The sequence below is a fragment of the Nipponia nippon genome, unplaced genomic scaffold (assembly GCF_047370975.1).
Source record: "Nipponia nippon isolate SJK-2023a ecotype South Korea unplaced genomic scaffold, ASM4737097v1 scaffold_28, whole genome shotgun sequence".
Classification (NCBI taxonomy): domain Eukaryota; kingdom Metazoa; phylum Chordata; class Aves; order Pelecaniformes; family Threskiornithidae; genus Nipponia; species Nipponia nippon.
In genome coordinates, this window is record NW_028262345.1 from 6,478,978 (window position 1) to 6,497,313 (window position 18,336).

The 18,336-nt window shown below is 40.4% G+C and overlaps 1 protein-coding gene across 6 annotated transcripts in view; it reads left to right on the top strand.

The window, feature by feature from the left end:
* NCAM1 (neural cell adhesion molecule 1) overlaps nt 1-18,336 on the top strand; it is a 147,431-nt gene that overhangs the window by 32,502 nt on the left and 96,593 nt on the right. The window lies entirely within an intron of this gene.

Consider the following 18,336-nt stretch of genomic DNA (forward strand, 5'->3'; position numbering starts at 1 on the left):
TGTACTGAAAATAGTGTTGATGACACGGGGATGTTTTAGTTGCTGCTGAGCAGTGCTTACACAGAGTCGAGGCCTTTTCTGTTCCTCACACCACCCTGCCAGCGAGTGGGCTGGGGGTGCTCAAGAAGTTGGGAGAGAACACAGCTGGGACAGCTGACCCCAGCTGACCAAAGGGATATCCCGCACCATATGACAGCAGGCTCAGCAATAAAACTAGAGGGAAGGAGAAGGACGTGGGGGATGTTCGGAGTCACGGTGTTTTGTCTTCTCAAGTCACCATTATGCGTGATGGAGCCCTGCTTTCCTGATGGCTGACCACCTGCCTGCCGATGGGAAGGAGTGAATGAATTCCTTGTTTTGTTTTGCTTTGCTTACACGTGCGGCTTTTGCTTTACCCATTAAACTGTTTTTGTCTCAACCCATGAGTTTTCTCACTTTTACTCTTCTGATTCTCTCCCCCATCCCACCTGGGGGAGTAAGCTGGGTGGTGCTTTGGTGCCAGCTGGGGTTAAACCACGACAGAGGTCTCTGAAAATCTGGTTTAAACTAGTTTCATGTTCTTGTTCATGGTCCAGGGGCTGTTACGTCCATGGGCTCGTGTTCAGTCATGAGGCCTGTTGTTCCTTTATCAGCCTGGACCACGGTACAGCCATCTTGAAAAGCAGTCTTTTTTCCCTTTTAAGGGGTAAAGAAATGAAATGTATGTGGAGGTAAGCTCTGGCTGTCTCTATATACAGGTAAGGGTAGAGAAATGCTGGAAAGTAGATATTAGCAAGCTTAATGACTAAATACACCCTGTCCCTATAAACGAAAATAAAATTTGAGAGAAAGTATAAAGCATTAATACAGAATCATCTAGGTTGAAAGGGACCTCTTGAGATCATGTTTTCCAGTCCCAACTAATAACTGTTTATGTGGTGGTTCTTTCTACTGATAGAGGTGGATACAGTCATCAGAAGTAGCAGAGTCCTGAAAATAAGACTGAGGTTTTTTCCTAATCCTGTTTTACCTTGTGGCAGAACCTATTCTGGTATCTGTTGGTTTCTAACAGTGCTGGCACACAGCCCTTTGAATAGCTGCTTCTAAATTTTTATAAATGCCTAGTGACTTTGACGTAAGTAAATTTTATTTTTATTGATGACTTGTCAGAAATGCAGCAAGATTTAGTTTTTGTGTGTTCGTTTCCCTAATCAAGGAAATGGCAGTGTATAGAGATATACTTGAAAGCTGAGGGACACGGGATTCTTTGTGTCACTGTGGTATGTCTCCTGTTTTTGTTAATAATTACAATTACTTGTATGACGGTAATCGCCAATATGCTGGCAAGACTGATGCCCTGTTGAACTTGTCACTAACTTAAAGGATATATAAAAATAACAAGTCAAGCTAAAGAACCATAGGAGAAACACAAAAATGTTCAGCGCTTTGCCCAAGGTGAAGCAGAATGTCAGTGGCAGAGTTCAGAACAGCTTCATAGTTTCAGTAATCTGGTCTAGAAAAACATACTCTGTTTTGTACTGTTTTACCCTAGAAACAATCCTCATGCTATCTTCAGATATTGTTATCTGAAAAGGATGGTCAGATTCAATGTTTGTTGTTAAAATGTAAAATGCTACAGTTCAGTATAGATAAATAGAACATGTTAAAGGAAAAGTACTGGAAATAATGTTTTAAACACCTGTGGGGTGGTGTTTATACATAGGGTGGGGTATACTCATAGTGGAATCCCCAGGTAGAGCTTCTGCATTTAGGAAAGAGATATTTCAACTTTCTGCATTTAAACAGGTGTTTATCTTCACTATCTATTGTTTTAAAGACAGAGTCTGCTATTCTTAGGAATTACATAATCCCGAAGAAATCTGTCTTTAACATAGAGCAATTACTTAAATGATGGACTTCCTACAGACTGGTTATGTTCATTTGAGAATGCAGGCGGAATAAAGGGGCAGTGTTTGCCTTTCCTTTCAGATTTGTATTGTTGAGTCAGATCTTACCAGTTAGCTGAAGTAGTTCAAGACATATTTCTGTCATATGATAGAATTTGCAAAATATATCAGAACTTAGAGGAGGTGTAATATAATTCTGATTTGCCTTGAAGTCTCTGCTGGCTTGACTGTGTGTTTGATCTGTCAGTCACCTTTTTGTTTCTTTTGGAACTGTATACCTACTCAACATGATTTCCTCTTACGGTGGGAAGTCCAGGTCCTCCCAACATGTCTTGTTCCTTTGCACTTACACACAGCTAGTAATGTGAGTCTTAAAAATTCAGTGCAATATCACTACGTGTCTGAATGCTTGCTTATATAGAAATAGCCGGCTCTGCTCCCGTTCATTAGATAAGGTTATTTCATGACTTCTATTTCAAACTGTCTCTGGCTTTGTGAAATTTGCCACTTGTGAAATGATTCCATTTAGAAGATTAGTTTCTGTAACTGCATATTGCTTTTCATTAAAATTTCATGGAGCTTTTATTTAACATGCATTCTAGCTTTGTTTATATGGGACCTGTTGAAAGTAAAGTGGATTAGACCGTTGAAGCCATGTATAATCCATTCCCTGTGGACTTCTGAAAGACTGTTCCCTACCGTATGTCTAGCCTCAATTTCTTTTTTCTGACTGTCTGTCCAGCTGTCCATTCATCCCTCTGAATGTTTATAAGGAACAGGATTTTTGCATTTTATAGAATAAATTAACATTGTTTTAATTCCATTAACAAACTTGGTCCAGATCTCTCTTCAGCATACTCAACAGTTGAGTTCCAATTTTGCTTCTTACTGAAAGCACAATTTTGGATCTGGAATTATATCAGTTCTAGTTCTCTTATCTACAAGAGTTGGCTGCCATTCACATATAGATTTCTTCATTGTTTTTGTGTGATTGAGGGTAGGTGTTAGTTTTGAGACGCAAATGTGTTTAATGGTCTGTCCACTGTTACAGCTAAGCGTGATGGGTTTGTACAGCAAGAATCTGTGTTCTGCAGATTGGTTCTGACTGCTCATTGATAACGCTGTTAGTTCTGATTTTATTGTTTAAGTAGGCCAGCCTTTCACTTCCCATTCTCTTCTATTTCTGCCAAATCACTACATTTACAGTAAGGTAATGCTTGGTTTTTAGTCCTTGCTCTTTCTAAGCTTGTTGGTATTTTTGTTTGTTTGTTTTTTGTGCTTATTCACACATAGTACATAGACCCATGACTTCATGGCACTGAATCTGCTTTTGGTGAGAATTTGATCAGTTACAGGTTCCACAAGTTTGCAATGCCTTATTAGGAGGACACCAGACTGTTATTTCATAGCACAGGTAGAAAATGATTCTGCATACATTGAACTATGTTACAATACAAAGCAGTCCTCATCTGTCTATACTAAGTAAAAACCATTAACATTCTTTGCAACCTCAGATAGGGACTGTCGTCAGTTGCATAATATCCTGTAAACTGAGAGCTGTTTATAATAAATACATTTAATGTGTATTGTTGATATTTCAAAATTAAGCTTTTCGTCATGATTCTTCATTCTGAGTTAACATCCTCAAAGACTAATTTGATCATGAAAGTCTAGCTGTTACTCTATTATGAAATGCAGTTGTTGATAATTCAACAGAAATGTTGTGACTCACTGTATATTATGTCTTATGCTCTAGCTTTGATTAACTTTGACATAGCTGATCATAAACAAGGGAAGAATGATGAATATGGAGGTGGCCTTTCCTTGGGATTGAAAGGGACATCACAGCATGTTTTTGACTTTCATTAAGGAAGTATACAATTCTTCATTCCATATTTGGAGATATGAGGCCACTTCACTGTCATGTTTTATTGGCTGAATGTATGAATGAAGCTCAGTAATAACAGCAGCAGGTATTATGTCCTCTTCCATAATGAGGGCCCTGCTCTGTAATTGTTTAGATGGAGACAGGCAATCTGTCAATGACTTGCTATTGATCTGAACTCTCTGTTACATTAGGGTGCCTTGATAACTGACAAAAAGAAAAAGAAATGTAAAGCAGATTGAAAGAAGGACAACAACCAATTAATTTGCTTCTCTTTTTCTATCAACCCTGTACTGGTACCCTAACGATTAACGTATTGATTTAAACTTGCTGTCTGATGGAACATGTTGGTAAGTAAACATCAAGTGACCAGAAGCCCTCTTAACTTTGGGCAACTGATTAAATGCTTATTTTTAAGCAAATAAGTGCAATATTGATACTCTGTTCTCTGTATGTTGCATATCAGCATTGCTTTTGATCAAGTAAAGAAAGCATTCGTTTAGAGGAATCGTATGGAAGAGGGACTGATTTCTCCAGCTGAAATGTTCCGCTAATAATTAGTTGAGTAACATCATGGCATCTTTTTATTGTGGTTACATTCTTACTGTTTTTAAGTTGAGGCACGATGGGGCATCTGCCTTCTCAAGGATGCGTATTAAATCCAACTCATAAGTATGAGTAAAGTCTGCAAGTTTGGCTCTTTCAGGCTTCTTTCTTCAGAAACTAAACTGCAAATGAAGTGAGAGCTTTTTTTTTTTCTCTTTAGAAAATTTATGTAGATTTTAATGCTGTGCAAGGAAAATTAGGCTCTCCGCAAAAGACTTTGGAAGCCTGGAAAGATTCCAACCAATGATGGAAGTTAAAGTCTTCCGGAGTTGGTTTGAAATTATTAAATGGGTGATTGGATCCTCAGGATACTCTTGTAGATTCAACATCTTGGAAACAGTAAAATACAGTCTCTCACATGCTGTTGTGAAGATTCTCACTCGGCCTCTTTCAGCACTGCAGATGGTCTGTCACAGTCCATCACCTAACAGGTCCTTAGAAAAAACATTGCTATGTGAGGCATGAGGAAAAATATTAGGAAATAAGGGAAATTAGTAGGGAAATGGAGTTTTTCCATCCTGTTTTACACAGCATAGCGCTACATTCCATAACACAGTATTCTTTCAGCGAACCTTCCTGAGCTCTCGGTGAGCACAGAATGGGCAATGGTGAAAATTACTTTCATTAAAGGCAGGACTTAATCTCTGAGTGACAGAGATGGCACCGCTTGTCCTTTAATGGAACTGAAATGGCACACAGACTCTTTTATTAGTGTTTCTATGTAGTGGTATGTTTCAGACCGCAGTTCAGGATGTTGCTCTGTCTCTTGGATGTCTGTAAACACTACTGATTCCAGCCTGGCTTGTCTCCAGCGAACAGTGTCTTTTGGCTCCAATGTGACTGAGTTACAGTGCGCTATGTTTGGAGCCATTGTAATGGACGTGTTTGCACCTTCCAGCTTGTTGAAGGCACATGGGACCTTGATGATGAGAATTTCAGCTAATACATTTGCTCTATTTGCTTCATGTTAACTCCTTAAGTCTGGAGAGCACAGATGTGTGTCACAGCCCTTTAGTCTGTGTTTCCAGTGAAATGAATGGCGTGATGTTTTCAGTTTAACAAGTTCTTCAGGACTGTTAAGGAATCTGCTATGCAATTTCCTTGTTCTGTTTGCTATTCTCAGTCGCTTACAAAAAACCATTTACTTTAGCCGTCTCATTTTAATAAGCTCTCTGTGCATTTTCTTTCCTGGGCAAATCTTGGCTTAACTTTCTTCTGCATAGACTTTTCAAATTTGACTCTCAACTTGAACATTGTGGTAAACAGTTCATGTAGTGATTAGAAATGTGCTTCCAACTGTTGTTCTCCTGGATCCCTGAGGCTTTTTAATTTCTTTGTGAAATGGGAAATAAACAGTGTAATGGTGATGCCTCTGGGGAAGAGCAGAATGGGGCTAATTCTGCTTTGGTCATAACATCGACCTATGGTAATACTATTAAGTACCTTACTTTTTGGAAATGTGCCTTCATATCCGAAGCATTGTACTGAAGTTAATGAAGGAGATCTGGTTAAGAATCATTTCAAGAGAGCTGATGAAATGGGAGATTTTTTCTGTTCTGAGGGCAAGGAAGGAGGGGTTGAAAGACAGTGAGAAGTGTTAATCAAATAGAGGATTTGGAAGAGGAGACACTTTAAGTGTGCAGCTCGCTATTTAGATTTTTTTCATCCTGGAGTTAAATATTCACAAGTTTCTTGGCATGTATAACCTGGTGATCTCTATTTAAGGACCTGTTCTTTTCTCTGCTTCTCCTCAACGATATCCTAAATGAGTATACATTGCTGTGTTCCTTCACTCAACAAAGACTTACAAACATGGCTTGCATTCTTTTATTTATGTCGTATGATGGAGGAATCAGCTGGCTTTCTTGCAAGGCTGTTTTTACTAGAAAGTTGATAAGAGGGGAGATTTCCTTAGATCTACACTGGAATGGTTTAGGTTTCACTTCTCAAAAAGCCTGCTGTGAGAAGGTTTAGTGCTTGCATTTTTTGGTGAGGGGAGAATACACTTCTTTTCCTCTTTCTTATCTGGGGTGAAGTCCAGAGGCAAACACTTTTCCCTGCATTACGCATTGCTTATATACTGAGAAGAGCTCTGAAGCTCTCCCTGTTTGGCGTTTTCTTTGTTAACTAGTGAATGAACAATTAGGCCACAGAAGGTTCAACTCAAACTTCTGTTAAAAATGGGTGGTTTGCCAGTTTTCTTAGGACATGTCTTATAAACCATACCCAAAAACTGTCTGGCTATAGAACCACTTCCATTTTCGTAAATCTCTGGAGTTTAACACCTAACGAGCGTGCAAAGACTTAAGGAGCTTGGACCAGTGTCACCTGTTTACTTGTATGTTTCTTGCTAGAGTATTGCTAGACTGAGAAAATCTGTCCGATGGTTTTGGGATGGATTTCTTCCAATGCGATCCAGCATCTCTGCAATTCTGATCCATCTCCCAGACAAGGGCATTCCAGAGGCTGGCTGGGACCTGCTGTCTGAGTCAGGTTATTGTTTCTGTTTGCTTTCTGCCTCAAGGCCACACACTGCAGTCACAGCAATCCTGTTTTTTAACTTGCCCTGCTAGAAGATTTCACTCCCAACCCCACAATGTCAAGAAACTGACTTGTGACACTACCTGACGCTTGCTCTGAGGAATTCACCCTGGACTGGTGATGGTCTTTCAGAGCTGCAGTCTTCATTGAAGCAAAAGGAGCTCCTTGATTCTGTAGAGATAACTACCGTATTCTAGTTCTTCATACACTAACACGTACTGCTGGTGTTTTTTGTTAAAGAGAAAAGGAGTTGCAGTGGGTGAAGTATGTGAAAAGGGCCTGTGTACATCTCGGGTGCTTATAAAAAGCTTAGATGGACTTTTACCCCTGCACCCACTGTGTTGTTTCTGATCCTTGGGCAAGCAGGGAAATGGTTGGAATTCAGAAAGATGCTACTTGTCCTCTGCAGATGCTGCCCTTTTAACGGAGCAAACATTTGTTTAACTTCATGCTATGAGTCTTAGGGCTTGACAGTGGAATTCATTCCTGAAGCAGCAGGCAGTTAGGGTAGCTTAAGGGCTAAAGGTTTCCTAGAGGCAAACAGTTCACAGCTGGGAAAGCATTGCTGTATCAAACGGCTAACACTAGCATTTAGCAGCATATCTGACAATATCGTTGTTGCCTGACTTGCAGTCTGACATGTCCGCTAACAGACAATCTAGGCTTATGATAAAATGTTTGACTGCTGTCTGAGCATGCTCTCTTTTCCTTTGGGAAGAAGTGCAGAGCATGTGCCTATGGAATACAAGTTCAGCTACTTGATTCTCACGTGATTTAACGACCAGTCACATCATGTGCTGATAACCATTCCATTTATAACACATAACAATGCAGGATCGTCTTGGGAGGGTATAATTAATGTGGGATTCAGTTTTAGAAAACTGCTGCACCCATTTTGAAGGTCTTTAATTATAGACCCCAGCATGTTGTGTCAGAGAACAGGGTAATTCATTTCTTATTAGAAATGTTCCCATTCCCACACAAATATGCATTTTTAGGGAAAGAGAAAAAAGCTGTCAGATGTGAAATCCACTTTGGAATAGTGCAGTGGAGACAGCGCACATGGCTGTCTTCGTCAGAATTCTTGATAGAAGGAAAGCACATTATCAGTTCTGCACGCAGCATAATCATTGTTCAGGAGATTGTTTTCCCCTCTCAACCGCTTGCATTAATTGGCTGTAAACGCACACCATTTATTTTAATGGTCTGTCCACTTATTTCTGATGTGTCATTTTGCTGTGGGGTTTTAAGTAATTTCTTTCAGCTCCATTCTAATGCCCCTGGCTTTTTGACTGTTTTGATCTGAAAGGTTTTTTTTCCAAGACTATGTCAATGGTTGTGGTTCCATGGAGAATATGGCACTAATCTTGGGGAAATTCAAGCTGTGGTGCTTCGCGTAGCCTTTGGTGACATATGACCTTTTGGGACATTCTCAATTAAGTAATGGGAAGCTTACGATCAAGTGTCAAGAGAAAAGTCACTTTCTACAACAGCGCTGTCTGATGATCTTTGGTAGCATTCCCCAATTTACCACAGGCATTCACATGGAAATTTCTAACATAGTCTTACTAAGAGTAACAGTTCCTATGCAAGACAAGATCTGTAGTGCTATAAAAACCACTGTAAAATATCAGTTCTGAGATGGGGGTGGGAGGAGGCAATAATTGGCAACCGAAGATATTACAGAAGTGCAGTAAGCAACTGTTGTGTTTGACTAATTATGAGATTTATCTGGTGGAATAGCGTGGGCAGGGGTTTTTAGCTGTATTGATCCATATCACTGGTGATTGTATGATCTGAAGTATTAATAAAAACAATTATTTCTGGTTTGTGCTTTTATTTTGCTTCTTCTATGTTCTTGTGACTTCAAAGGTGTAACAGGGCTCTTTGGAGAAGCTCTTTGCCACTGAAATAGCACAAATAAAATGGTTACTCGTGTGTGCTAATAGGTTAATTGTCAGTTCTATCTCTGCTTGATTTTCAGCTTCTTCACTCTCTGAAAGGTGATAAAATAAGGCAAAAAAAATCCAGAGGAATTTTCCTTTCTAAACTTCCTTTCTCTAGGCTTCTGAAACATATTTATGCACAGGCCTCCATCCTAACAAAGGACTCTTTGAGTATCCTATGGTAGTCTAACATTCCCTTCTTTCACATGAAATTAAGGGCTGTGATTTACTGCAGTGACCTGAGTGCCTGAGTGCTCTCATTTACAGCTAGCTTTTTTGTTTTGGTTTGGTTTTTTGGGGTTTTTTTTGTGCCTCCTATGGGTGCTTTAGTTATGCTAACACACTGCTGTATGTGTGAGGGATGGGCTGGTGTCATATACTGGGTGCAATTAAAGGAGTAGATAGTTTTGGTTTGCCTGTTTGGTTTTCTTTCCCCTAGATACTGAAGTCTTTTGCTTTTCATCAACTGAAGAATGGGGACAGATTTTTTTTTTTAGTTGGCTATTACCTAGATTTATTTTAGATTTTCTTGTCTCAAGTGATGGTGGAGGACATGGAGTAGAAAGGCCCAGTCAGCATTAGAGGGTTGTGGACAGACTCTGAAATGATGACTGCCACAACTTGCTGCTCAGCATTTTTAGGAAATAATACTTTTTCTTCCTAAAATTCAGGATGTATGTCTCAGCTCAGTTGCCCAAGCCATTTCTATTACCATGGGAAAGATATTCAAGAGCACAGAGCTGCTTAGTAGACCTTTATCTACCAAGACAAGGGGATATGCAACTCGGTTCTCCCATTGCTTGTTTCCATCCTTCCCTCTGTTGCATTTTTGACGTGCACCTGCTGTCCTTGTCTCTTTGCTGTAATTTTGTACGTATCCTTGTGGCATTTAATTGTGGACTTAAATAGAGCATATTCAGAGTTTTACTTTGTAGCTAGAGATTTTAAAATTTTCTTTAACAGATATTGTTTAGGGTAGCATTTCATAGAGAATGCTGTTTAAATCAAGGGGCCCCTGCTCTTTTTTTTCTTGTTGTGCTGAACACACAAAACCCCATAAGCCTTTATTTTTTCATGAGGACGCTGTTGGGTTAACCACAGAAGAAACCCTGCAATGCAGGGGATGCCGAAAAGCACTGAGTATAGCACAAGATCTAGCTTATTCTGTAAGGCTGCTAACTAAAACACATATTGATATTGGATCCTGTTGGACTTCTTGCAGGAAAATCTTTTTATAGGGGAATTTGGCAGGAAGCTTGTAGCGTATCGCGCAATATGGGGCTTCTTCCACTTTCATCGCTCCCTCTGCTGCCGCCGCCTCCTCCTCCTCTCAGAATGTTTCTTCCAACAGGTGGTTACTGTGGAAAGCCCAGGAATCTTTTTCGCATGAAACATGGTATTACATCTTATTGCAAAGAGAGTGAGGGAGTCAGGGCTGCACAGCCTTCCCTGTCCCTCTGAGGTTTCCCTCTTGGAAATATTTCAAGACCAAAGCACAAGGTGAACTGAACTAGGATCTTGCTGACGAACTCCCTCAGCAGGCATGTGATGGTTGCCATAAACTATTGCACTGTCATGAATGACATCCCTATTCGTGGTGAGCACTGCTGAAAACATGTCACACAGGTAGCCAGCAGGGTTTCCTAAGCATTGGTGGTGACAGGAGGAGAATACAACTCACAGGCTGCTATGGTCTCTGGAACTCAATTCCTATTTTGGAGTTTCCTTTCTTCCCCCCGTTTTTCCTTCTTCTTCTTTTTCCTTTTTCCTTCTGTAGGATCTGTCTTTTCTCTACCAACTGGTGATTATGTGGTTGAGGAAGGCCGGGCTGGCTACCAGTCTACAGTGAGAATGCAATAGAGTATTCCAGTTAGACCTTGTTTAATTTGTGACTGTCTTTACTGATTAGTCTGTAAAAAAAAAAATTGCATAGGTGCCTCTCATGGAAGCTGTTTTATTGCAGAAAGTGTACAAATCCATCTTGGTAAAGTAAAGGAACTTGTGCAATAAAAAAAGTGCTGCCTGAAAAAAAGCCCAGAACTGGAGTGGGGAAGAAGCAATTGATTCCTCTTCTTTCCTTTAATCATTACCAGGTTTATATTGGATCCAGTACCCAATCTGGAGCATTACATTATTTTTCTGAAATTTTATCCAGCCTTTAGCTGTATTAGCTTCAAAGTAAAAGATGAAAATGCAGGTTTTTTTGCAGAACGCTGTTGTGAAACATGGTGTGGTAGTGCAGCACAGAGACAACACAGAGGGTCTGACTGAAAATGTCTTTCTGGCTTGTTCCTATTTATTATGCTTGGCATACGGTATAAACGTACTGAAAAGTAATGGCATTACCCTTGGCAATGTAATTCTTTTGCTTAGTGGTGTATGGCGCTTGCCATTGTTTTAAGAAGTTTTTCCACTCAAATCTTCAGTGTGATGCTCCCTTCAATGCAGCATTACAGTTGCATTGCTTTGTCAGCTTCTGTCTCTTTTTCTTCCTCTTATTTTTATCTGTCCTTGTCTGTCTTATCCTTCACTTTACCAGAAACAAAACATCCTTTGTGGCTGTAAACTCAGCATGCTAAATAGTATGGATAACTGTAGCATTCCAAGAGTGAATGTAAAACATAAAAGCGACAGTAAATTCCTTTTAATGCCATCCTATAACAACAAGAATTCCCCGTTTAATAATTGGGGCAGTCGAATGGTTGACCTCGTTGTTTGATGCAACCATTAGCTCGCTTGGCTTGGTTCAAAGTCTACTTACATTCTGTGTTTAAGTTTGCAGCCAGTAATTTAGTGTTAATGATGCTGCATTCGTTAACATCCCAATGAGACCTCTTTTCTTTTTCATGCTTTTCTTCATAGGGCAGATCATTCAGTTACCTGAGTCTCTGGCTTAATACATGCTTGCATGAAGCATGAGTTGTTTTACTGCCTTTGTTGTGCGCTGTGAAGGGAAGGGCCCTGAAAGCAAATCCGTTAGTCATTTCTGTGGCTGCAGTTTGCATTAACGCTTCTGTCACGCACACAGGGGAATAAGTAATTTGATGTTATAATATTAAGAATGCTAGTTAGCATTATCCGTAAGAAGATTCTGTGAAGGTTTTGTTTCATTATTTTCAGACATATTTCCTGTTGTAAGCTCCTAAATGGTGTGTGTTTCTTTGTGAGAATTCCCTCCACTCCCTTCACTCGTTGTTTGCACACACTGGTTTGCCTTTTTTTTAAGGTTGGTTGGTTGTTACTGTGGAATCGTTTTCAGCATTGGATAGTTAAGATTTCCCTGCACTACCTTTTCTCCTTAGAGATGAAAGAGCATAGATCACACATGAGAGAAAAGCAAAGAAAGGAAAAAGAGAAATGATTCTGTGGATATTTCAAAAAAAGACTGGACTTCAGTAACCAGGTTGAATCTGGGGCCTCACAGCACTTCTAGATCATAGGGGACAGATCTGCAGTGAAAATAAGGCAGCCCAGCTTTTGTAGCGCACGTATAGTTTGCACAGTCTTAACTTTCAGAACATAATTGCATTGTCTGCTATGTATTACTGATTTCTGCTGTGTGATGCAGGTAATTTCCAGGGGCTCCAGCAAAGCTTTGTTTTATATCTGAAATAGTATTGGTGCAGGGGGAGACAGCGTGAGTAGGCTCCAAGGGTTTAGGTTAGTAATTTACATATCTGGAAAACATACTACGCACCAAGATAGGCAAGTATGGCTTGTTCTGAGGATCAAAATCTGTTCTCTTGTCAGGGAAACAAGGACCCTGCTGGCATTGGACATCCTGCTGTTAGAGACTTGCTGTGTCCACCTAGACACCAGCTGGCTGAGCTGCCAGACAAAGCCTGCTGACATGCAAATGTGGATCAGGTATTATCTGGCTCCTCCTTCTAGTTCTCACTTGAGTGTGCTAGAGATGTCTGTATGGAAATCTGAGCTAGCAGCTGTCTTTAGGGATCTTAGATAAGTGTATAAAGCACTACAGCCATTGTTTGAAAGTCACCTTCTGCTCCTGCCTATGCCCCTGCGCTGATCTGGGGTGTCAGAGAAGCCAACTACATCTGTTAGTATTTCACATCATTCATTCTTTAAGATATCTTTCAGTGTGTGTCATCTGTAAGGGAGGCTTGCAATCCTGATGCTGAATAAGTAATCATAAATAACCCTAAGAGCATAGGCTGGGAAAAGAGAACCTGTACATTCAAACTGAGGCTCCGTGGAATTGTGGACTGGCAGTCTGCAAATCAGTGGTGAGAATCGGGTGTTCATATGAGGTTTGGTTCCTAGCATGTTGTTAATGCCCAGGACAGCAAAGAGCTATCAGCTAAAAAGGTTTGCTGCATGCCGAAGGATTATTGAGGTTGAGCAGGTAGTGGTGTAGAACCTTGCTAAGCTCTTCCTTCGAGGTTCCTTTCTGCCAGCCTCTAGTACCTATTGATATGAGAGAACTACTAAACATGAAAGATAACACTTAGATGGTTGCTTGTGCATTCATGAAAGCACAATGGCCAAATTTTTTTGAATACAGAACCATCATCAGTTTCCTTGTTTTATTGGGTAGTATGGGGAAGAGTCACTGAAGGACAGGACTAGGGATTGCAGATTTATTCACCTAATATTTAGCCTTTAGTTTTGGGTCACACTGAAACCTACCTCATATTCAGAAGGTAGCTTGCCTACAAGTTGAACTTGGTGTTAAAAATTTCATTTCCAAGATATGTTCTGCACAAATAAGCAGGCTTCTGGAAAGTTTTCACTTGCCAGTGACTTCCCTGGTTGTTGCCTGATCTACTGAGGAGCCACAGTGAATTTCATTTATGCAGAGTGATGCTAAGCAGGGCAGAATTTGAAATGTGCAATTTGATTTTTGAAGGACCAAGGCATCTGCATTAGTATCACATCTGCTGCTTCCTAAGGGCAAATTTTGAATGCTTTCCCTATGGGTACAGGAAAGAAGGCTTCAAAACCAAAAATATCTCTTGGTAATGATGAGTTAGTGACCGAGTTTTATTTGTCTGGAAGAATTGGGATAGTTTTCCTATCAGGAAATTAGAAGGCATTTTGTTGGTTTGTGGTGTGGTCCAAAGCAGCGCTTAGACTCTCTGAATGGCATCTATAGAGTGAACAAAGGGCCTCACCTATGTTTATGATCATAGCAAAAAATTAATAGGCAGATACAACAGCGAATGTAGTGCTATAGTTCCACCTGCTCCCCCCTGCCCTGTTTTTTCTGGTATTGCAAATGTAGATCTGTTTCCAGTTTTTGACAAAAATCTGCTCTGGCGTTATTGGAGTCACTACGTCCAAGATAAGGCCACTATGCAGAGAGTACTTGCTGATGAGCTTTAAGCACCCATTGCTGTTGGTGAAAATCACTGCAGCTTTACTTCCTGCTTTGGAAACTTCTGGTTTGGGTATAGGCTTCTTATTGGATTGACCCAAGCAGAACAGAAGCAATTTAGGATTAGTGGACATGTTTTTCTTTCCATCACATGACTCTTGCATAAGAAATGCTTATTACTTTACTTCTCTGGTCTGCATTGTCTTCATGCTTCTTGCAGACTGTACTAGCTGCTTTTCCCTGTGACTTCTGGGGAGGGGAGAGTCATCTGGCACATGCTCATAGAATTTCATTGTGGAATACAGAAATACATTGTGGCTCAAAATAAACCCATCCATGGCTCCTGACGCTGGAAGAAAGCTTTCCAGGCCCACTATGGTCTTCATTACAGCAAAGAAAGCAGTTGTTAGTGGCAGGAGAAATTTATTCAGGAGATTGCTATTTCTGCAATTTCAGAGTTGTGCAGCTGTGTAGGGGGACTTGATAATATACTAGCCAGGGGCCCCATCTGTTTCTAATAAAACACGTGGGGAAAAAAATGCAAAAGTGGCAGGCAGGAGCAGTTGTGTAGTGCAGATCGGGAGGCGAGTCCCAGCAGTTGTCTGCTGCCAGTTTCCCCTCCCTCCCTTTCTGTATCTTCATAATGAGAAGGGAGCGTCTAAGGAGGGATGAGAGATACTGCATTTTTTCCTCTCACTTTCTTTTTTTCTACTAAGAATATGGATTGTTATTTATGCCCTGAATGCTGTTTGAAAAATGAGCTGTAGGAGAGTACATTGCATAGCTGCAGTCCTGGGAAACCAAGCAGCAATGGATCTCTTTAAGCCCATGCAATGTTCAGTGCAGTAGCCTCCAGCACAGGTTCAATCCTGTTTCGACAGATGAAACCTACAGGTTACTTGTCTGATATTGAACTTCTTGAAATGCCTGTTCTTAAGGTATACCCAAGCAGATCAGGTGGGAGTTTTAATGGAACATTTTTCACCTCTTCAGAAGTTCAAAAATGAAGTGGTATAGTTTAAGGCATAAGATAATAAGATTATTCTAGGAGGAATATGAAACTTTGTTTGCCTTGCTTTCATATGAAAGTCACAGACTGGAGGCAGCACTGTACCAGCTATGACTTATTTTTTCAATTTTTCTAGTTTTATAACAGAAAATCCATAATATAACTGTGATTAATTGTAGTGGAACCAGTCACAAATGGGATGAGAAGGAAAGTTTGTGGACCCTGATATCTTACATTCAAATTTTTAAGGCAGTCTGATGGAATTGAGCATCTCAAACTTGTTGTTTTCAGTGGGAGCAAATTAATGTTACTTTTCCGTTATACTGAATTAGCTTTGATGTCAGTTCTTCCTTCCACGTGAAGGCATCTTGAAACAGTGGAAAATGGGAACATAAGGTCCTTCTTTGCCCTTCCATGGCTATTAACCTTCTGTTGTCTCACTGAGACAAACCCCTGTCTGAATTATAGTGGAAAGTATGCTTGTCCTTGACTGCAGTGATAATGCCTTGATGTGTGTTTGTAATGGATGGTATGTGTTTATACTTGGACTCCCAGGAGATGGATGCTTTCAAGTCTGTTACCATCCTGAGCTTTGATTTTTTGCTTAGAAATCCATGCTATGCAAGGATTAGGATCTTACTATATGAAGTGTTACGTGAACATACAATAAAAATAACAGATTATGCTTTTGGAGAACTTGATTTCTGTTGGAGCAAAAGAGGGCAGGGTTGCAATGGATTGAGAAGAAGTGAAAAGAGAATAAGGAATGGAATGGGTGGAAACAGCCTGGACGTTGAAGAGACTCTTCGTGTTTCCTCATTCCAGAGTGCAGAAAGGCATTCTGGCCACGTACCTTTCCCCAAATGGCGGGCAGTCCAAATGAAATATTGGTGACGTTGTCATATTGTCATTTTAGAAAACAAGTAGGCTCCTGCTCATTTCACCACCAGTGAACTTGTGATCTAGAATCTAAGGTTTCATTAGATAAACGAAGCATAACAGGTAGAAGCTTAACTACTGAAACAGGTCACTTTGGGAGCAGAGAGCATTTCTGAAAGGACACTGGAGCACTTCTGTAGAAGGAGCAGTCCAGGCCTTGTGCCAGATTGAAATTTGCAGGTGTAATTGGATGAAACCCTGATGCACAGAGGTGAAAGCAGCTGCTACTGGTTGCATGGCAGTAACATTGAATGAAACCCAGGAGTTCGCCCAAGTAACAACTGCGTATGCTTTAAGTACTGTACAGCTTTACACCATGCAGATATTTAAGGAAATGCTTTACTGTCTTTACTTACAGTCTGTGTCATATCAACTCTGATCCTAGTTTGCAAGGACTTGGAAGCGTGATGGTATAATCGTGAATGAGATCCCTTTGTAATACAGAGAGCTGACTTGTAGGCACAAGGAAATTAGGTTTAAGGCAGTTTTGTTTTTTTTTTTTTCTTCTGTCATTCGGTATTCAAATGGCACAATCTGTGAGCAGGTAGCTTGTGTGCGTGAAATAAAATGGAAGCAAGGCTGCTATTGTCAGGGTGATTTATGACATGTTACTCGGGTGTCTCAGTGTCTGAAGGAATCAGGGATGTGCTTGAGAAACAGGTGGCTGAGGCACCATCCACACACCAGGAAAAAAGAGCAGTGCTGGAAAGCAGCAGCAGCCATTTGTGAAACTGATATTAAGTGTTCCCCTCTCAGATGAAGTGTTTGCTGATTCTAATAATCAAGGGGATGTGCAGCTTTGGATTTGTTGGGGTTTTTTTGTCCCCCTTTGGCTCAGAAGTACACAGGTAATCGCTGATTGCACCAAATTACACCAAATTACTGTACCTTTGCACATTAGATACAGACTAGCCACAATTAATGATGTTGTGGCTGAACTAAGCCATTCATGACAGATTTTGCCTTTCCTCCTTCTTAGATCCTTCAAAGGAGGAGATAAGCATAGTGGTCCTTTCTGACCTTAAAATCTGTGGGTTTAGGAGGAAAAAACAACCTCTCTATATATAATCTTTCTAGGTGTAATCCAGGAAATTGGCATGAGTCCTAGTTTTCATGGGCAGCGACAAAGGATTATTTCATGTGCTTGGTGGGCAAGGGATGAGGGGAGGATGTCTGAATACACATTTTCCTTTCCATGGGAATTTTTTTCTTGATACGTTATTGGCACTGATGTTTCTGTAATAGTTTTCTGCCAAGTCTCTGAAAACCTATTCTTTAAGACTGGCATAAAATAAAAATACTTCACAGGAAATACAAAATAGCAAATTGTGGTGCTAAGCTAGATGAGTTGAATTCTGATCTAACGATTGGGAACACTGTACATTCCATGCTCTTGAGGCAAATGTTACTATGGCTCTTTTTGTTTCAGTAGGGTTTGTGGAGCTTGCAGCATCCTCTCGATTGTAACAGGACATGCATTGTGATGCTAGGGCCTCTTAAAACAGAAAGGTCCAGAGACATTTAATTAATTGTACTTGCAAGCTCTAAGAAGTGCATCACACAGCTGCAACAGTAGATATGAGGGGCGAGAGACATTTATTATAGCTTAAGAGCTTTGTTGAAGGAACCAGTCACCTCCAGCATGTGTTATTGGCATGGATTGTGGTTTTGATTTTTTTTTTTTTGGTACTGTCTCAGTAACAGAAAGAACTTCTGGGGCATTGCTCATCCCGTCAAGATTTTCTTCTACAACCTAGATTTGCTCTTTCTGCTTTCTAGCTCCTTTCTGGCCTTACCTTGCCCCACAGTTTTCCCCAGCCTTTTTACACCTTCAGTTCTAACAAAGCCCACGTCTGTCGCAGCAGTCCAGGCAGAGGCTCTGCTGTGCCACAGGTTACACACTCCCTCTCGTGGCTTGTTCAGGATGGTGCTGCCTAAGGCAGATCACACTTCTCGTTCCGTAGCAGTGCTTGAAGAGAAGTCATCCGGCCCGTCGGTGATGCAGAACAGTGGCAGCCCACTAATTAGCACACTGCATTTCAGTAGTGGATGAGCTTTAGTAGTTATAATTATATACTACTGATTAGAGATTTTTTGTTTGTTTTAAAATGAAAAATAAGTAAGTAATTGCATTTACCTTTTACTGTTCATTCAAACAAATAAAGGAAGTAGATTTTTTTTCTTCC